At 38.3% G+C, this 21,346-nt stretch overlaps 1 pseudogene; it reads left to right on the top strand.

Annotated features, from left to right (window-relative positions):
* Positions 1 to 397: 397 nt before the first annotated feature.
* Positions 398 to 7,646, top strand: LOC109456142 (E3 ubiquitin-protein ligase TRIM41; annotated as a pseudogene).
* The last annotated feature ends 13,700 nt before the right edge of the window (positions 7,647 to 21,346 follow it).

Below are 21,346 nucleotides of genomic sequence, written 5' to 3'. Positions count from 1 at the left end.
AAATGCTAGTAAATGATTGTTTAAAAAATTAATATGGAGAGATATGACAAAATAGCTAATAATTTTATCTTAAATTTCTCATTTCTCATTACCTGAAGTAGTTAAGAAAGTAGTAATTTGTTATATATCAGTCTACTCTATTTTATATGTCTTCTGAGTTTCTCTATTTGACATCTGGCAAAAATATAGTAATCTCAATTTATTAGTCAAAATTTTGATACTGTCCCTCACTAAAATTGTTAAACTTATTCACACTATATTAGCATTAGTCAGGGTTCTCCAGAGAAAGAGAACCAACTGAATATATATGCAGAGAGATAGAGAGACAGAGAGACAGAGAGAGAGAGAGAGAGAGAGAGAGAGAGAGATTTATTACATGGAATTAGCTTGTGTGACTATGGAGGTTGGCAAGTCCCAAGATCTGCAGGGTGAGTCAAAAGCTGAAGACCCACTACAGAGCTGATGGTGTAGTTCCAGTGTGAAAATTAGCAGGCTTGAGACCCAGGAAGAGGTGATATTTCAGTTTGAGTTAGAAGGCAGGAAAAAGCCCATATTCCAGATCAAAGACCATCAGTCAGGAAGAATTCTCTTTCATGTGAAAGGGCCTGTCCTTTTGTCCTATTTAGGCCTTCAACTGATTGGATGGGGCTCACCCACCTAAGGAGATCAATCTGTTTTCCTCAGTCTACTGATTTAAATGTTAATCCCAAACAAAAAACAAACAAACAAAACCCTGACAGAAAGACCCAGAATAATATTTTATCAAGTATCTTGGCACTCTGTGCCCAGTCAAGTTAACACATAGAATTAACCATCACACACACCAAGAGTAAGATACTGATCAAAGAATTATGCGCTATTCACGTCAGGTATATTTTGCATTTAAAGAACACTATTTTAATGCCCTATTACAAATTAAAACATCTCTAATTGAGAAAGTAGATATACAAAATCAAATTTTTCAAGCACATACTTCTAGCTGGACGCCCTTCATGTCTCTAACTCTAGGCAGTTATCTGAAGTAGTTTTTATAGTAGTTATAGTGCCCTGATATTTAAATTATAGTTGCAAGACAATACACATGGTAACATTATAATAAATAGAAGTAAAAGAAGCAACAGTTATAAAACCTGGAATTCAGATATGTTATGTATGCATTTGTATAAAATTGAATCCCGGAATCACAATATAATAAAGTAGAGGCCAACAGGGAGACACGTGTTTTATTAAAGATGTTTACCTGAGATTCCTTTGTAGAAAAATACCTCAAACACCGATCATGGCCAAGACAGAAGAATTTTATACATTGGATTCACAGTGGGTGTAGTGAATATCATCCATGGTACACAAATACCTGCCTCTTGTGAAGTAGTTTCCTCACATTTCATCTATTTGTTCTTGACAAGTAGGAATTAGAATACTCAGTTTCAAAGTGATTGGTGTGAAATGGTGCTATGATAAAACTGCTGTGATACCAAGAAAACCAAAATCAGAAACAAAACCTAAGATAAATAATCCATAACAACACATACATAAATATTTGCAAGACACACACACACACACACACTCAGAAAAATATTTCTTGTCATTTGCACTGCACAATGAAAATAGTCATTTCTCTTTCAATAATTTCTGGGTTTTCTCCCAAACTTATGTTTCCTTTAAATTTTTATTAGCAAGTTAAAATTGTCATCCCCAATACATAAAGACTTGTGAAATATATTGGGAACCTCAATTTTCCTTCCACAAAATAGCTTATCCATGAAAGTAACCCCATAATTGAAGCCAGTGTTCCACTACGTATGCATAGGAGACAGTCTTGCCTTGTACTTTTCTGATGCCACTGTATAAATGCCTTCATTTTTCTCACTTATCACCAGAATATTATCTATACATGGTTCCATGTCATTCCAATGCAAATAAAAGCCATAGATGGATGAGGTTAGAGGAACTCCAGACTGGGAAAGGAACACACTGGAATCAATCCATATCGCTCAAGAGAAGGTGATGAGAAGGATGTGGTTTTGAAAATCGATTCAAGTGAATGGCTTCTTGCCAGAAATGGAAATCCAGATTTCATATTCAACGTATAATTAAGTCAAATGTACTGTTCTGTAGGTAATTTTTTTCTTAATAGTTATGACAGGTACTTCTTTTACTCTATCATGTTTGGTGTAAGATATTTTCTTAGGACATAGCTCAATGAAATCAAAATTAAAACATATGTATATGTATATATAGATATATAAAATGAAAATAAATTTGTATATATATATATGATATATATTTATAATGTATCATCTATATATACATATATAATAAATCTAATTTCTGGATTTGTTGAACTATGTTTTTATATGTGACCTGTAATACGAAAATCTTAATTGAAAAGTTTTATCTTCATTTCATGAAATTTAATCTATGAACCAGATGATAGTACTTTTATGTCACCTCTTATCCTTTTATCTTAAAATGTGTTTAAAGAAACACCTCAAAAAGGAGACAAGAATTTATAAAATAATGAATTTTAATGTAGCTACCACTTGTAGTACATCCTGACATGGGTGTAATTTTTTTCAGATTACATGTATAGTTTTGATGCCTCTCTTTCTTCTCAGAGGAAATCACTACAAAAAATTTGTGTTTTACACTACATGTATATTTTCCATTATATGTGCATAACCACACATATTTTATAGTAATATTTCATTTTTAATAAATGTTAATATAATATTTGTATTTTTCCCTGATTCTGTTTTTCTACATTATGTTTTGAAACTTACCTATGTTAATATATGTAGTCTGATTCATTCACTTTAAGTACTCTATATCACAGAATGAGTATTCTACAAGTTATATAGCCATTTAAATGCAATATTCTATGTTATCTATAACATTTACATATAGCTTTAGCAATTTACTGTTAAGAGAGACAATCAAATTTGTATACATAATCTAATATTAATTTTACATTTTGTGTTAAAGAAACTTATTGCTACATGCAGGTCAAACTAATAATAGGCACATAGAATTATAATAAGGTAACTTAATACATTTCTTTTTGTCATCCAATTAATTAGTTAAAAGACTATTTAAATCTAAAAAACATTTAATAAATATCTCCAAATTGGAATTAACATTTTAGAAGAAAATGGTTAAATATATGGCTTTATCAATGGGGACAGAGATGCATAATTCAATTCCTCATCATTCTAGAACCTGGTATAATTTCATGTTTCCTCATTGTTTTCCTAAAACTAAAGACGAGGCCTCAACCCTCTTATTAATTTGTTGGCCTGTAGCTTTTCTCTATCAAATTCAATTAATGTTGTTTTTTATACTTGATCTTAGCCAAAAGGCCAAGAAGCAATAATGTTGTTCTTTAATTGAACTTAAAACTGTTAAAGAAACATTCTGAAAATAATTTAATTCATATATATTTTAACTTCATAAGCAGAAATTCAGTGTTATTCTTACTTTTTGGATAAAAATCAACAAATCACATTCAATAAAATTCTTCAAATTCACATTCATCATATTTTACACTTTTGATTATTTATATATTACTTGTTTGGAATTCATCTTTCCAAACAGACATTTCTTAAAAAATTGAAATCTACAAAATTGTTTTCATTTCAATAAGCTTTAACAAGTTTGTAACATATGTAATGAGTTTAGCTTTGTGTGTATGTGGGGGCGGACAATCCTTTATTTGCAAAACTCATGTTTATAATTACCTAAATTTAAATATGAGATTCTACGTCACACCTCTTACTCGACTAACATTCCTTCCTAAAATAAAAACTAATATGCACAAATTTATCTATCCTTGGTCCTTTGTAATCTAGTGTTATCTGAGAAAGTAATTTTTACATTTTTCCATTTTTATATATTTCCAATTACTCAAAATATCAAAAGCTAAATGAGCACTGTAATAATCAGTAAAATACACTTCTGAGAGAGGTTCTTGGTTTCTTTGATGTTAGTGGGGCAGTTTCCATTTAATTTGGAGTTGGTTTACCTGTGTGGTGTATTGTGGGGCATCTATCTATCTGTCTTTACATGCTTAATGAGTTATTCTAATCTCATTTATTTATAGTTTTAATATAGCTTTATATAAAGGCATAGTCTCTATTAGAGTAAGCCACCTTGCTCTTCCTTAGTCCACTCAGGCTTCTATGACAAAATGCCACACTCCGAGTGACTTAAAACAATAGAATTTTTTCCCCCTCACAGTTCTTGAGGCTAGAAGTCCAAGACCAATGTGTTGTCTGGGTTGGTTTCTGGTTAGACCTCTCTTCTTAGCTTGTAAATGCCCAACTTTTTGCTATGTGCTTGCATGGTATTTACTCTATGCACATGTAGAAAGAGAGAGATCTGATGTCTCTTTGTCTTTTTATACATCAGTTATATTGGATTAAGTCCTCACCTTTATGACTATTTAATCTTAACTCCTTCTATAAAGACTCCATCTCCAAATATAGTTACATTGGAGGTTAGGGCTTCAATGTATGAATGAGGTAGAGGATACAATTCAATCCATGACATCCCACCCTCTATTCTCCCAAAGTCCATGTCCTTTCCGCTTGCAAAATACATTCATGTCATCCCATCAGCCTCAAAGTCAACCCGTTCCAGAATCCATTCCAAGCACAGTCTCTTCTAAAAACAAGTGTGTGAGACTGGAAGTGTGGCTCATCCTGAGGCAAAATTCCTCTTCAGCTGTAAACCTGTGAAACCGGGCAAGTTAGAGGCTTCAAATATGCAATGGTGTGAGAGGCATAGAATAGATACCCTACTTCAAGTAGGATATCAAATAGATATCCTACTTCTTTCAATTAGGAAAGAAGGAATGGGTGATAGGCCCAAAGCAAGTCCAAAACCTAGTAAGGAAAATTCCATTATATCTTAAAGCTCAAAAAGAGTCCTCTTTGGGGTATTGGTTGTGGGGAGTCCTCTGTATCCTGCAGGTAGGTTGACGCTGGTGAGGTCATTGCACAGAGAGCTGAGGGCCCCAAAGGCTTCCAAGGTCTCTGGAAATTTATACCCAGTGGAGGGAGGAGGAGGGATGGTCCTTCTTCCCGCACCACTGCACCACAGAGACATGGGCCTCCATCATTCTAGCCCTTCTGCCCTGTTCCCAAGTGCCTGCTAGAGTGTCTCCTCACCATTTCCTGTCATCCAGGGGCCTAGGGCAGAAGAAGGGGGCCTTAGCCCAACCACAGAGGGAACTAGCGAGTTTGGGTGGCTCCTGGGCACCAAAAGTGTTGGGAAAGAGGCCAGAAGTGAGGGGGTGGAGCCAGGAAGTGAGGAGGGGCGAGGTTTATAAGGAGGCCAAGGAAGTCTTGGGGCCGATTTGAACTCAGAGCTAGAGGGACTTGTAGATAACGCTGAGTTCTGTCCTGTCCCCTCGTAGACACAGTTTTTGTCGTTTGGGAGTAGAAAACTGTGGAGGAGTGGGTTGTTGGGAGGACATTTCTCTGACCGTGCTTGAGTCAAATTGTGGTGAGGAAGGGCCAGGGGTGTGAGACCGAGTCATCCGGGCATCTGAGAGGGAAGATCCTTGCCCCCCACAACCGCGCCAACCGTGTGCACTGGCCAGCTGAACACTAAGAGGCTGCCGTCGCCATGGCACCCAACCTTGTGCGGACCCTTCAGGGGGAGGCGGGGTGCCCTATTTGCCTCGACTACTTCAAGGACCCGGTGTCCATTGGCTGTGGGTACAACTTCTGCCGAGGGTGTGTGACCCAGTTGTGGGGAGAGGAGGATGAGGAGAACAGAGACGAGTTAATCCAGGAAGAGGAGGAGCAGGAGGTTGGAGAAGAGGAAGTGGAGGCTGTGGGGGCCGGCTGGGGGTGGGACACCCCCTTGAGGGATGAAAACTATGAGGAAGACTTGGAAGAAGATGTCGACGAGGAAGAGGAGGGTGTGTTCTGGACCCGTGGCACGGGCAGGTCCAACTGGAACGACATGGACTATCTGTGGGAGGAGGAGGACGAGGACGGAGACCTGGACCTCTCCTTGGGGGACACAGAGGAAGACGAGGAAGAGGAAGTACACCCCGTCATGCCACTGCCCCCGCCTCCAGCCCCTCAGAGGTGCTGCACCTGCCCTCAGTGCCGAAAGAGCTTTCCCAGGCGGAGCTTCCGCCCCAACCTGCAGCTGGCCAGTATGGTCCAAGTGATTCAGCAAATGCACCCAGGCCCTGGTCGGGAGAGCTTTGGGAAGGAGCAGGGCATTTGCACCGAACACCAAGAAGTCCTGAAGCTCTTCTGCGAGGCGGTGAAGCTCATCTGTGTGAGGAGCCGAGAATCCAGGAGCCACAAACAGCACAGCGTGGTGCCCTTGGAGAAGGTGGTGCAGGAGTACAAGGCCAAACTGCAGGGATGCCTGGAACCTCTGAGGAAAAGCCTGGAGTTCCGTGCAGAAAATGAAAGCCGAGGAGGAGAGGCGGGTGACAGAGCTGAAGGAAGTATCCGCAGTTCCCTTTGCGTCATCCCAGAGCCAGATGAAGTCAGAGCTGACAGCTGTGGACTCGGAGTTCAGGCGCACGTCGTGGTTTCTGGCCGAAGAGCAGGCAAGGCTGGAGCTGTGCCTCGGAGAGAAGCACGAAGCCCAGTGGAGGTGCGCAGGAGCAGCGGTGAGCCATCTTGCGGAGCAGGCCGTCCTGCTGAGCCTCCTGCTGACGGAGGCCCAGGAGCGGAGCCAGCAGCGGGGTCTGGGGCTGCTCCAGGACATCAAGGAGACTTTCAGTAGGTGTGAAAAGGTGCGGTTGCAGCCCCCAGAGGTCTGGTCCTCTGACCCCTGTCAATCCCTAGCCATTACTTCCTGACAGACGCCATCGTGAGGAAAATGAGCCGGATGTTCTGTCAGGCTGCCCGAGCAGATCTGACGCTGGACCCCGACATGGCTCACCGGGCCCTGATACTGTCCCCTGATCACAGGGGGGTGACTGGCAGAGCCACAGCAAGAGGTTGCTGACCATTTGTCGTGTGGGAGACCCTGCTCACTGCGCCATTTTTCAGGCAGGGTGGCCTGCAGGGTCTCTGCTCCTGCTCCCCACACAAGAACGCAGGATATGGTGAGGCCAAAAAGGAACACCCACAGAGCCATAGGTAGGGGAGCCATACCACCACGGTCTCACTGGAGGCTGGGTTCACTGGACGCGCGAACTGCCTTTGGCCTTTCCTCCAACCCACCGACGACTCTCCTCCACTCTCTCGACTCTGTTCCTCTCCTCTCTTCCGCTCTCCTCGGCTCTGCTTGGCTCTGCTCGGCTCTGCTCGGCTCCTCGGCAATCCTCGGCTGTCCTTGGCAGTCCTCGGCTCTCCTCCATAGCCGCTACAGTTATACCGGCAGCCAATCGGCTAACCCAGCAGCCTCCGCTCCAGTGGGAAGTGTGGTATGTGGGCACCAATGGCACATGTTATCAGGCACTGAGCTCAACGGAGCAGACACTGCTGAGCCCAAGTGAGAAACCGCAACGCTTTGGTGTGTACCTGGATTATGAGGCCGGGCGCCTGGACTTGTACAACTCAGAGTCTCTGGCCCACGTGCACACCTTCTCGGCTGCCTTCCTGGGTGAGCGTGTCTTCCCTTTCTTCCGGGTGCTCTCTAAGGGCACCCACATCAAGTTGTGCCCTTGATCAGTCTTGCCACCCACAGGGTCCCCTCTGGTCAGCACTGGCGAGGGGGAGGGGCACGGGTGGTGGTGGAGGGTGGCCTCTGTTTGAGGGTCAAAGGCTCCTCCCACTGTTTGTTACTGCATTGTTCCTGCTTCCCCTTGATTCCAGGACTTTGCTTTTCTCTCTAGAAGAACCCTCCTGGCCTCCTCTCACCTATTATAGGTCCAACAGGTCTGCCCAGGTCCCTGATAACAGCTGCCTGGTCTTCCCTTCCCTCATCTGTCCAGGGCCTGAGTTTGAGTAGGGGAGGGGATATATAATTTCATTAAGTTCCCTTTCCCCACCCGTGTTCTACGACTTTTCAAGTCAATTCTCAGGCTGGAATATTGGTACAAAACTCATGACTACCCCCATCCCAATTCAATTTTCTGATGCAAGTTTTAGCTAAGGGATTTGGAGGCTTTTTCGGGGTAGGCAGGGTAGGCAAAGAATAGAGTTGGGAAATAACCATCTACTCTGCTGGGGAAGGAGAAGATTCTAAACTTTCCCTGTATCCCAAAATTCTACCTCCATAAACTGGCCTGAATTTAGCTTCAGTGAGAAATCTGGAATAGTTCACTTGACTGAAATTATATATAGTTACATCCCCAATAAATTATTTTCTTCCTCTTTTTCCCAGCACTCAATCTAGGAGCAAAGCTCACCCCACACTTTTCACTGTTAGACTCCTTTCCTCTTTGTGAAGTAGAGTTCCTTTTGTCAGTTTTCATCCTCTCGTCTTGTCTTTAGTTCTCTCCACTTGGTGAGCCCTGGTGGGAAGCTGGAGAGCAGTTGGGTCTCCAGGAGGAGAACCTTGGGGGATAATTTATTTTTCTAGCAACCCCTGCCTTTGTCACGTATCAGCCTTTTGTCCTGTGCTTTGATGGCCCAGATCAATTTATGTTCCTGGGGAAAAGAGAAGCTGTGTTTTGTTGTGGAAATAAGTTTATTTACAATAATAATTATAATCCTCTGGCTGAATGTTCTGCCATCAGGACCTACTGCGGCAACAGCTTCACCTAGGTGTCACCCATACCCCTTTGACTCTGGATGGAGTCTCACCCCTTTGGCTATGGGTGGACCCCCCATACCCTAACCCATAAACACATTCACTCTTGGCTCTTTGAGACAGCTCTGCACTTGCTGCACTGTGCAGAGGCAGCCTAGCTCATAGAAAGTAAAAAGGTGACCCTACCCTCTGAAACAGAGGAGAAAGCAGCCTAGTCTCCTGGGCCTGTGATTGGAGTGGCAGACCTGATCATCTCAGAGTCACCTTGGTGATCAGTCTTCTCTTTCCTTCATGGATAAAGCATGTTTGCAGCAAATAGATCTAGTGTCCAGTCCTGTAGAAACCCGTAAGTTAGAAAGCCTTCTTTTATTTCATCCTGTCTCTGTTTCCTTTAGTCCAAAATGGAAGTGTCCCTGCTGGTTTAATCCCATCTCTATCCCCAGTTTCAGTTAGCTAAACGGTTAAACCCATGGATGTTCTCTTTATGCAGTGCTTAGTTAGCCACATTCTTGGTGTTCTCTCTAGAACATACTTTCTCATTTTTTGCGATATAAACAGGCTGGGAATTTTCCAAACCTTCAAGTGCTGGTTACTGTTTGTTTAATAGTCCCCTCAATTAACTCTTTCCCCTCACAATTTACTATAAGCAGTAAAAAGAAATAGCACGTGGCCTTCAACATTATGCCTAGAAATATCTGCTAAATACCAAAGATCAACTCTCACAAGTTTTACCTTCTATGAAAGACTAGAACATAATTCAGCCAAGTTCTTGTCCATTTGATACCAAGGGTTGCCTTTGCTCTAGCTTCTAATAAAGTATTCCTCATTTCCATCTGAGACCTCACCAGAAACATCTTTAATGTTTCTATTGCTATCAGCATTCTGTTCATGATAAATGCATTCTCTAACATGATAGAAGCTTTTACTTCAGCTCTCCTCTTTTCCTTCTGAGCCCAAATTATCTATAATGTCCATGTTTCTACCAACAATCCATTGAAAGCAATCTAGGATTTTCATAACGTGCACCTCAAAACTTTTTCAGTCTCTACCCATTACCCAGTTCCAAAGCCATTTCCAAATTTTTAAATGTTTCTTATAGTAGCACTCCACTTCTCAGTAACACTGTTTGTATTAGTCCTCTCGGGCTGCCATTAAAAAAAATACTAGACTGGGTGACTTGTAACAGAAATTTCTTTTATCACTATTCTGGAGACTAAAAGTCCAAGATGAGGGTGCATTTTGAGTTGGTTTCTGGTAAGCCCTCTTATTTTGGCTGTTAGATGGCTGTCGACTTATTGTATCCTCATATGCCCTTTCCTTTGTGTGCATGCAAAGAGAGAGAGAGGAGGAGAGAAGTGAGGGGAGAGAGAGAAAGAGAGAATAGATACATACATACACACCTTTAGTTTCTTCTCATCTTTGGTAAGGACATTAGTTCTTTTGGATTAGTATCCCACCATTATGATCCCATTTTATTTTAATTACCTTTCTGAAGCCCCCCCTTTTTTATGTAGCTACATTGAAGGTTAGGGCTTCAACTTATAAATTTTAGGGAAGGCACAATTAAGTCTATAGCAGAAGTTGTTGTAAATTTTAGAATCAACTAACCAAGGATCTCAAACATGTTTTTTGGGGTATTTATTAGAAGTGTAATTAATTTATAAGTCAATTTTCGGAAAGTTAGGGGTTTTATGGTATTGAGCATCCCAAAATAAAAATAGTATATATTTTATTTTTTTTGTTTGTTTCAATATATTTTGTAATTTTTCTCTTTAAAGGATTTGACCATATTTATCTAGTTTCTTTTTTGGGAAATTAAATGTTTCATTGCTGCTGTGAATGGAATAATTTTTTTCTGCTTTATTTTTAATGGACTCTGTTGTAGAAGAGAAATATTGTTTTATATGTTCTTTTTTATTTCAGCAACAATAATTTAATATCTTATTGGTTCTAATTATTTGTTTACACATATTCAGTACTATCATATCATTATAGAAGGTAAAAAAAGAAGGTTAAACACATATGTAAACAGCAAACAAATAAAAAAAGTAGTTTATTTCATTTTAATATAATATTCCTAAAATAGTTGAAAAAAAGAAATGTGGATGAAACTCTTGTCTGGTTTTATTTTGGTCTATTGAACATCCATGTGTTGTCCAATTCAAGAATATTCAGTCAAATGGGTCAACAGCTGAAGACAAAGACATCCAGTAATGTTTTATAAAACAATCTTATGAGCCATTAAATAAGTTATAAGTTTGTAGGGTATACATCATTCACATTTTAAGAAAATTAGGGTAACTTTTATATACCAAAGTAAAAAGTGATAGAAATTAAGAGGTAAAATATTGGTTCCATGAAGAAAGAAAGCCTAAAGATAGTGGAAATGAAGTTGTTTTATGAGAGATTAAAACGATACTTTGTTTAGTAATATAACAGAAATAAGGGAAAGTTTTTTGTTTGTTTGTCTAAATCATTCTGTGTTCTAGGGGCCCTAGAGGAGAAGGGGGAAGAAAAGAATGGAGGATGTAGACAGACTGGGTTGGAACTCGCATAGAAAGGTTTTCAGAGCATAAACTGGAAAAGTTTCTTCAGGGCAAATACTGTGATAATTCACACCAACAAGGGAATCAGTAAAAAGAAGAACAAAGAAATAAGTATGTTCTGGGTATGAGACTAGCCCTATGGATTAGCAGATTACCATATTTTGCCATGTATAATGAATGCACTCCCATGTTTTTGGCCCAAACTTTCAGGGAAAATATTCTTTCACTTTAATTTTTTAATTCAAATTTTTATTTGTTTACATTTAGATACTTGTTTTTTTTGTATTATAAAGGAATTTTAGCATTTATTTCATAATATATTATGGTACAAGAAATTTTATGTACTGGTAACAAATTTATGATATTTACGCATCATAGAAGGTCAAGAACTCTTCCTTGTTTGCAAGTTTATCGTAAGGTCAACAAAACCGATTATTGTATTCCAGGGTATTATTTTGCGTACAGATATCATTATGATTTTTAGAGTTACACTTTTAACTCATAGGCATAAATAAAAGACTTAAAAACATTTATATAGATGTGGAATCAGTACTACCCATATATAATGCTCATCTTTATTTTTTCCTCACAAATTTGGGCAAAAAAGTACACATTATACACAGCAAAATATGGTAGTTATCCACAAAACAAGGGATTATAAGAAAACTCTCCATTTTTTATTTGTCATAGAGACTTAAACTGAATTTTTTTATGGGAAATAAAATGTCCCGTTCTATAATTAGACATAACATTCAGTCAGATATAACTTATTGATTCTCACACAAATTTAGTCAGAAAGAGCCTACTTTTCTGAACTTGAAAGAGGTTAAAGTTTACAGGAGAGTAAGTGTTAGAGCACCAATGACCACTTCACCAATTTGAAATTTGCTTAAAAATAGATCCCCAAGTTCATGGAGGCTGCAAGGAGTACGATGAGAATGAAGGACAATTTCCCTGGAACAAATTGTTAAATAGCTAATCTAGTTAAAATCCAAGTTTCCCAGGCTTTCCCCACCAGCCTGTCGTTTAGATAATACCTTATTAATAGTAGTAAGCAAAGTTGCATTTCCGACATTTGACTCTTCTAAATGCCCAAACACCTGAGGTATTACCAAGAGTCCCCAAAGGATACCTCACATGCACTTATTAACCAGGTATTTTTAGCCACACATATTCTTCTCATTCCTGACGCATCACTTTCAGGCCAGTCATTATGGCATTCCATGTGGTATTCACTATAATAATGCTAATGTTTTTGACAGACTACTTTGTATCGATGCTCCCCAAACCAATGTCCTGATGATTTCATAGTAGTGCTGGGTTCTGTGCAAGAGTGGGGAAAGTGGCTATATCCCTAATTCTTCCCATCCTTAATATCTGGTTCATTAACCTTAATCTCTGTACATCAAATATCCACTGTATTTAAAAAATGCAGTTAATGTTCAAAACATTTTTTAAAATTGTTTTTTCTTCACAACTTATTAGTTGAGGTGGGAAAAAATTATTTCCAGTCAATATCTTGAAGGAGCAGGATCACCTATGATTTAAGTGGTTTAGAGCAGGAAATTTTAGAAATAAATTATAGAGAGCCTCAGACTTTCATTGGAGAGCAGTGGTTCTCAAGGCAGGGGCTATGGTGGGTTGAGCGAAGCACTTAAGTTTTAAAATATAAGAGGTAGTCATCATAGGGATGAAAAAGGAAAGGAAGGCTGAATTTCCTGTCTGCTTGAGCTGGGGCATCCATCCTCTCTTTCCCTTGCACATAAGTACTCCTAACCCTGGACAACAACTTACACTGTTGATCTTCCATTCTTGGTCTTCACACTTGGACTGAAACTTATACAATTGTCTCCCCTGGTTTTCAGTCCTTTAGTTTTGGACTGGAGCTACATCACCTGTTTTCCTGGGACTCTAGCTTGTAGACAGTAGATCAAGGAACTTCTTAGCCTTGATAATTATATGAGCCAGTCCCTCATAATAAATCTCTTTCTGTGTATCTATGTGTACATTATTGACCCTGTTTCTCTGGAGAACCCTTACTAACACAGTGGCAATCATGTGAAGCAATTGAAACATCCAAGTATTTTCAGGAATGTAAATCATATCACTTTGAAAAACTATTTGTCAGGTTTTTTAAAAAACAAAATTAAATGTACACATTATAAAACCCAGCAATTCATCACTAGGTATTTACCCAAGAGAAATAAAATATATGCCATAATACAAGAATGTTTATAGCAGCTTTATTTATAATAGCCTCACTAGAAAAAGACAATATATCCATCCATAGGATACCGAATAAGCAAAACTTGGTATACTCATACAAAGGAATTCTATTATGCAATAAAAATAAATGAACTAATCACAAGTGAAACAACATGGATGGATCACAGAAACAATATGCTGAATGAAAAGAACCTGAAGAAGATAGTACATGCCATGTAATTTCATTTATGTAAAATTCTACAATAGGCAAACTTCATCTATAGTGAAAGAAAGCTGATTCATGATTGCCTGGGCATGGGGTAGGAATCAACTTCAAAGAAGCATAAAGAAACTTAGAGGTGACAATTATATAATCATACACATTTTTATGTTTTCTCTATTTTTTATTTTTTTTTCCTATCTGTTGAAGTTCTCCCTGAGATCATTGAACATCCTTAATACCAGTGTTTGGACCTCTGCATTGGTAGATTACTTGTCTATTTTTCATTTAGTTCTTTTTTTGGAGCTTTGGTCTGTTCCTTCACTTGGGACATGTTTCTTTGTCTTCCCATTTTGGCTGCCTTCCTGTTTGTTTCTATATATTAGGCAGAGCTGCAATGTCTTAGTAGAGTGGCCTTATGTAGTAAGTGTCCTGTTGGGCCCATGGTGCAATCTCCCTCGTCACCTGAGCCAAATGCTCTTGCTCTGTACCTTGTGTGGATTGTTTGCGCTTTCCTGTTGTAACTGAGAGTTGGTTGCTATTTGCATGTCAGTAGAAGGGATTGACCCATAGCTGATTGGTTGTGAGGACTGGCTGTGAATACGGTGGTATATTTGTTGTGCCCATAGGGGCTGACCCTATGGAGCAAGATTCACTTTAGCAAGACTCTGTTGCCTTCCAACTCTGCCCCTTGGGTGTGCCATCTTTGGAGGCAGCCGGGTAATATCCAGCTTGGGCAGAAGCTGGCTACTGGTTTTGCCGGACCCAGCATCTCCTGGGAGGGGCCCTACTGTAGGAAAAATTCAGCTGCAGCCTGTGTCCTTCCCAGGACCATGTGGCATTAGTCACAGAGCAATCTGCAGATGGTCACCACCTGCACAGGTCTTAGAGGTGTCTTAGGAGGCCAAGCCTCGAACAAAGGCCTGATGCCACCATGCCAACTTGGGGTTATGCACAAGAGGTATGGTGCATGTCAAGGCCTGATGCTGCTCATTTGGGGTTTGTGAACCTTTGAGAGATTTTAGTTAAGTCTGCATTGTGAGCCAAGACAGGGCATTGTATGGAAAAGCCACTGGAAACAGCTTGGGTGGGACAGCAAATTGAGTGGGGTGGGGTCTCAGATAATTGCCAGAACAGGGTAAATGGAATTAGTCAGGTTGATGGATACTCAGAAATGAAAGCCATGCCACCAGCTTCACCAGGTTGAGAGTGGGAAGAGCTGAACAAAGAATCAATGGATTCTGCCAGCATTCTTTTCTGGGAGAGAGCTGCCCCTCCAGCTCTTGCTCTGCAGCCAGACAATTGAATTCCTTCACATATGTCCCTGGCACCTTTCTAGCTGCTGCCCCAGAGCTGGAGGTCAGAGTAAGTGAGTTTGTCACTGAGTAAGTATGCTCAGGTCCTTTAAGAGGAATGCTTGAAAAGACTCTGTCTTCCTTTCACTCAGCCACAGTCTCTCCTGGTTTTCACAGAAAGGAATTATAGGAACATCTCTTCCTGGTTGTGTAAATTAGGGAGCCTGGCGTGGGGCTGGGACCCCTCGCAACTCAAGGGGAACATCTGCAGTCATGATATCCCTCCATTTTTAACTGTTGCACATGGATGTGGAACCAACTCATTCCACATCTTTGCCCCTTCGACCAGTCTCGAGGTGGATTCTTCTGTATGTCTTTGTTGTAGGACTTCTGTTCAGGTACACTTCAGGCAATTCTCAATGGTGGTTGTTCTGTGGTTTAGTTGTAATTTCAGTGTGGTCGTAAAAGGAGGCAAGCAAAGAATTTCCCTACTCCATCATCTTGGGTAATTTCTTTTGAAACATTTACATGCACAGTTATATAATCCATGTATGTAATGACAATTTTATTTTTCTCTACAAACTCCTTAAACATTTTCTTGTTCTTGACTTTCTCCACAGGATACCATTGCCACAAAATTGAATAGAAATGGTAAGATTGGAAATTCTTGACTTCTTTCCAATTTTAATAAAATTGTTTTAAATATAAATGTACATTTATATTTATTAAATACCCACAAATATATACATACATTCACACACATACATGTGTATTTATAATTTTCTGTATTAATGGTTAAAATGCCAACAAAGACACACACACACACACACACACACACACACACACACAAAGGTCTGACAATTAACTTCGTGAACTTGTTGCAATGATGTTGCTAACCTTTTTTGATATCAGAGGGATCATTCATTATGAATTTGTACCAATTTGACAAACCATTAACCAAGTTTACTATTTGGAAGTGCTGAAAAGGTTGTGTGAAAAAGTTAGATGACCTGAGCTTTTCGCCAACAATTCATGGCTCCTGCATCACAATGCACCAGATTACACAGCACTGTCTGTGAGGGAGTTTTTAGGCAGTTAACAAATAACTGTATTGGAACCCCCTCCCTACTCACTTGTGGCCCCCAATGACTTGTTTCTTTACCCAAAGATAAAGGAAATATTGAAAGGAAGACATTTTAATGACATTCAGGACATCAAGGGTAATATGGTGACAGCTCTGATGGTCATTCCAAAAAAAGAGTTCCAAAATCGCTTTGAAGTGTGGACTGGGAACTGGCATTGATGCATAGCTTCCCAAGGGAGTACCTTGAAGGTGACCATAGTGATATTCAGCAGTGAGGTATGGAACACTTTTTCTAGGATGAGTTCACGAACTTAATTGTCAGACCTTCATGTATAACTAAAATATGGCTATGCATATTTACATACATATATACATATATACATATTTAATAAATTGAGAAAATATTATTAGTTTCTAAGTTTACTTCATGATGGTAATTTTGCATCTATGAGATAATTATGTAAATTACCTTTTTACATATGCTAATATGGTGAATACATTGATTAATTTTTAACTGCTAAACAACCTTACATTCCTGGGAAAATCTAACATGTTCATAATGTATTATCTGTTCAAGTGTTTTTAAATACTTTTGCTAATATTTTCCATCTACTTTTATGAGTATGATCAATCTGTAATTGATCTTTTCATACTGTTCTTACCATGTTTCAACTTTGAAGTTCTATGAGATTAATAAGCGATTTGGGGGCAGTTTCATTTCTTTACTATCTGGAAAGACTTTAGATCTAGATGAAATTACGTGTTTCTGAAATGTTTAGTAGAATTCATTAATGAAGCCATCTGCATCTGTTTATTTTTACTTTGTGAAAATATTTTTGTCTACTGTTTGATTATCTTTAATATTCCACAATTCAAGTTTTCTTTTTCTTCCTATATCAGTTTATAAGTCTTATTTTTCTAACAATTCACCACATTGTCTAAATTTTCAAGTACATAGGTATAATTTTGTATATACTATTATCTTAGCAGAAGCATCTGAATGAGCTGCCCATTTTAATTCCTGATTCTGGATATCTGTGCCTTCTTTTATCCTTCTTGAATCCTGTCAAAAAAGCCTGGCTAATTTTATTATTTGAAAGAAGCAGATTTTAGCAAATCTGTTGTATGGATATTTTAAAACCATTTTAATATTAATTCAAAACTCATACAAGTTCAGTAGGAGAAAGAGAAATTATGAGCAGTCTCATTAGTGGTACAGATTTAAACATTCAGGAAAAATATTAACAAAGAGAATTGAATAAGGGGTAAAAAGGTAGTCTATTTTGAACAAGGTGAGTTTATTCCAGACATAAAGGTTTGTTTCAATATTGGAAAACTCTTCTTATATATCATATTACTAGATTCAAAAGGAAATCTTTATATTCATCAAAGTAGCTGCAGAAATATGATTTAGTAAAATCTATATTGATTTATGATAAAATTCATATGCAGTTACAAATAAAAATTGAAATGTCCTTATCTTTATAAATGGTATATGTCTAAAATTAATATCAAATTAAATGTTGAATTACTAAAGCATTTCCTTTAAATACAAAATAAGGTTATCTGCTATTGCACATTGTATTAGAGGGCACAGACATCACCATAAAAATTGGAAATGATGAGGGTGGCCGAATGGCTCAGTCTGTTAGAAAGTGAGCTCAGAACAACAGGGTTGCCAGTTCAATTCCCACATGGCATGGTGGGCTGCGCCTCATGCATCTAAGATTGAAAATGGCAACGGGACTTGGGACTGAGCTGCGCCCTCCACAACTAGACTGAAGGACAACGACTGATGGGTCCTGGAAAAACACACTGTTCCCCAATATTCCTCAATTTAAAAAAATTAAAAAAAAAATTAGAATGGATGTAGAGTGCCATAATTCTCCCATAATATTACTTTCTACACAAATGGCGGGGGGGAAGACTGTATGGAAAGAATTTTAGAATTACTAAAATTTGTCATATTTTCTGTACATAAAATGTAAAAATCAAATGCATTTCTATATAAAAGCAATACTAATCATTGATGGATCCCGGAAAAACACACTGTTCCCCAATATTCCCCAATTAAAAAAAAATAAAAATAAATTAGAATGGCTGTAGAGTGCCATAATTCTCCCGTAATATTACTTTCTACACAAATGGCGTGGGGGGAGACTGTATGGAAAGAATTTTAGAATTACTACCTTTCATATTTTCTGTACATAAGACGTAAAAATCAAATCATTTTTATATATAAGCAGTAACAATCATAAAACCGTTTAATGATTAACCCACTTATTTTTACACCATCTAAAGAAATAATTTCCAACGTAATAAACAACCTCAATACAAAAATTACACTAGTTCTAAAAGAAAGCATGTGTAAATTTCTCTATGAAACAAAAAAGATGTCTACATTCACAACTGCTGCAAGTGGTTTTAAGTCTTCTGTAGCATGTTCTATAAGGCCATGATTGTCAAGGGACATTAACACTTTTCGAGCTGTTATTTCTGAACTTCCAATTTAACAATAAAGTTAGTTTAATTACTAAGTTTTGTGTTGAGCTTCTAGTGGTAGTAATCATCTGTCCTAAAATGCCTGCGTCCTTTAGCAAAGTCAATATCTTTGATACCATTTATATCAAAGAGAAGAAAATTGTGTAACTATTATTCAACTTTCATGCCATAAAGAAGGAAATGATTTTAGAAAAAGTTCTGAATTGTATAAAAGTGTTTGCAGATTTCTCTCTTAAAAACAAAATTGGTAGAAATGTTGTATCTCAACTCAATCTTGGTAAAGCTCCTTCTTCCTTCAACATTTGAATGTTTATAATGACTTCAGGAGTGACATCTTCTTCCACATTGTCAAGTTACCCTAGAAGAATTAACAATAGTGATTTCAGGACCTTTTGTTGAAAGATGTAACTCATTCACATTGTTAAAAACACCTGTCAGGTAAACCAACCTGGATAAAACTTTCTGTTTAAAAGAGTTTCAAGAATAGTTTCAAAACGCTTGCTTTTTCTTATAAAAAGAAAAAAGACATGACTGTAGTCCATGTGCGATTTGGACTTGAACATTAGTCTAAATAAAACTTTTCTTCTTGAAAGTCAGAAAACTTTTGTGTTGTAGTGAAATACTTTTGTGTTTTGCTCCCATTTCCTGACAGAGTATTTTTTAAATGATAAAGCTGATGACTTTTAGGGTTGTTGACAAAACTTTCAAGGTTGTTGGAAGAATCTTTAATGCCAATTCATGGCTCAGTAAAAAGCAACACGGGGCAACAGTAAGAGAAACTTGGTTTTCTGCTAAAGTAGAAAAAAAAGAAGGTTTTTCAAGCATTTCAGAAGCTCCATCTTTGGCGAAAGGATGAAGCTTTTATTTCCAATAAAAGTCATAAAATAAAAATAAAAATCACAAGCAACATCTTTTAAACATTTTCAAAATGTCGACTGCCTTAGTAGTTTCCAAAATGGACATAAAAAAAGTGTTTGTGTGTGTGTGTGTGTGTGTGTGTGTGTGTGTGTGTGTGTGTGTGTTTTCCTACATCCATGATGAGGTGGCTATGTGATCTCATATGGGTCTATTCAAAGGAAGTTGTATACCACTACAATGAAAGGAAGAAACTGACTTCGTATTTTGCTTTTAATCTGCCTTTAAAAAAATAAAATCCTTCACCTCTCTGTTTGTTCCTTCTTTTAATTTAATTTCTTGACTTTAATATTGTTTTTTAATGTACTTTGGTAATCAACACAAATCACCTAGAAAAAAATTTAAATATATAGAAAAACAACAATTATTTTAGAAGGATGAAATGGATCTGGATATGATATACCTTAGTAAATACTGTATTTAGAAATAGATAACTTTCTAATACATTTTGTGGTTCTCAAAAAATTAAATACATATGAGTTTAAGATTTCTGGCAAATGGAAATTAAACCATAACAATAAAGACATAATTATATCAGTTATCAAAAACACATTTCCAGGCCACTCCACATTTGCTGAATGAAATTGAATAGAGTAATGCAAAGAAATTGCCCTGGGCAGAAATGTGAATGATATTCCTAGGTGATACCTTAATTCATCTTAGTATATGGAAATTATACTGCTGATCTATAAGTCGGCCATTATCTCAAATTGCTTTATATATTTGTGATGATGAATTAAACTAATCCGAGTACAATCTCTCTTTCCTGGAAGCTAAGCCTTGTGCATCAGAGAAAGAAAGATAAGGTGCAGTCCTTAGACCAAGAGATAATGAAACCGGGCGTGATTTCTCAGGAAATGGCAGACTAAGGTGTGTAAATAATAGGTCTCTCCACAGAAGCAACCATAAGATGGTAAAGACTGACAGAATCCACTTTTGTGGAACTCTGGAACCTAATCTAATCCAAAATTTATAACAAACAGGGGACTGCTTAATGAAGAAAAGGGGAGTTAAAATTTGGTAAGAGAGTAATGGAGCATTTTCGCTCATCTATTATTACCTCCACCTCCCGGACACAGCAAGGATGGCAGCCATAGGGATAGTGGCCAGTTTTCCTGGTGCAGCTTGCTGGTGCTGGGTGCTAATAAATATCTTATTTTTAAAGTACTGGGGTTTTGTATTTTGACATATTTGGTTGTGTTAGTCAGTTAGTGCTGCTGTAACAGAATGTCATCAGCTGAGTGGCTTATAAACAATAGAAATTATTTCTCACAGTTCTGGAGACTGGAAGTCTGAGATGATGGTGCCAGCATGGTCAGGTTCTAGTTAGAACTCTCTTCTGGGTTGCAGACTACTGTCTTCTTGTTATAATCTCACATGGTGAAAGGGGCAAGGGAGCTTTTGGGATTTCTTTTATTAGGTCACTAATCCCATTCATGAGAGCTCCACCTTCATTACATAATTTCCTCTCAAAGACCCAACCTCCAAATACCATCACATTATGGATTAGGTTTCAGTATCTAAATTTGGGGGGAATACAAACATTCAGTGTATAGTACTAGTGGCTTTATGGAGGACAAGTGCAGAAGCTGATGTTTATTTCTGTATCCTCCCCCACACCCCTTTCCCCCAATCAGGCTGGAGTAGCTTTATGGGCAGTGACAGCATCTGTCAAAAGATTTAAAAATGTATATTAATTGTGCCTCCCTGAGGGAAAAGACAGTGAATGGGGCAAGCAACAGACATTTCTAATACCTGGCAAAGAAGCATCTCAGGAAGAAGTGTCTTGAAGAAATAACAGTGTCCACTGAGACTTGAGTGTCCAGGACTTGAAGTAGGCTCAGAATAGACCTCATAAGACCTGAGGCATGCATGTTTGAAGGATCAGTGGGTTCTTCACATGTGA

Source organism: Rhinolophus sinicus, linkage group LG01, assembly GCF_036562045.2.
Source record: "Rhinolophus sinicus isolate RSC01 linkage group LG01, ASM3656204v1, whole genome shotgun sequence".
Lineage (NCBI taxonomy): Eukaryota > Metazoa > Chordata > Mammalia > Chiroptera > Rhinolophidae > Rhinolophus > Rhinolophus sinicus.
This window is presented reverse-complemented; position numbering and strand designations above follow the sequence as displayed.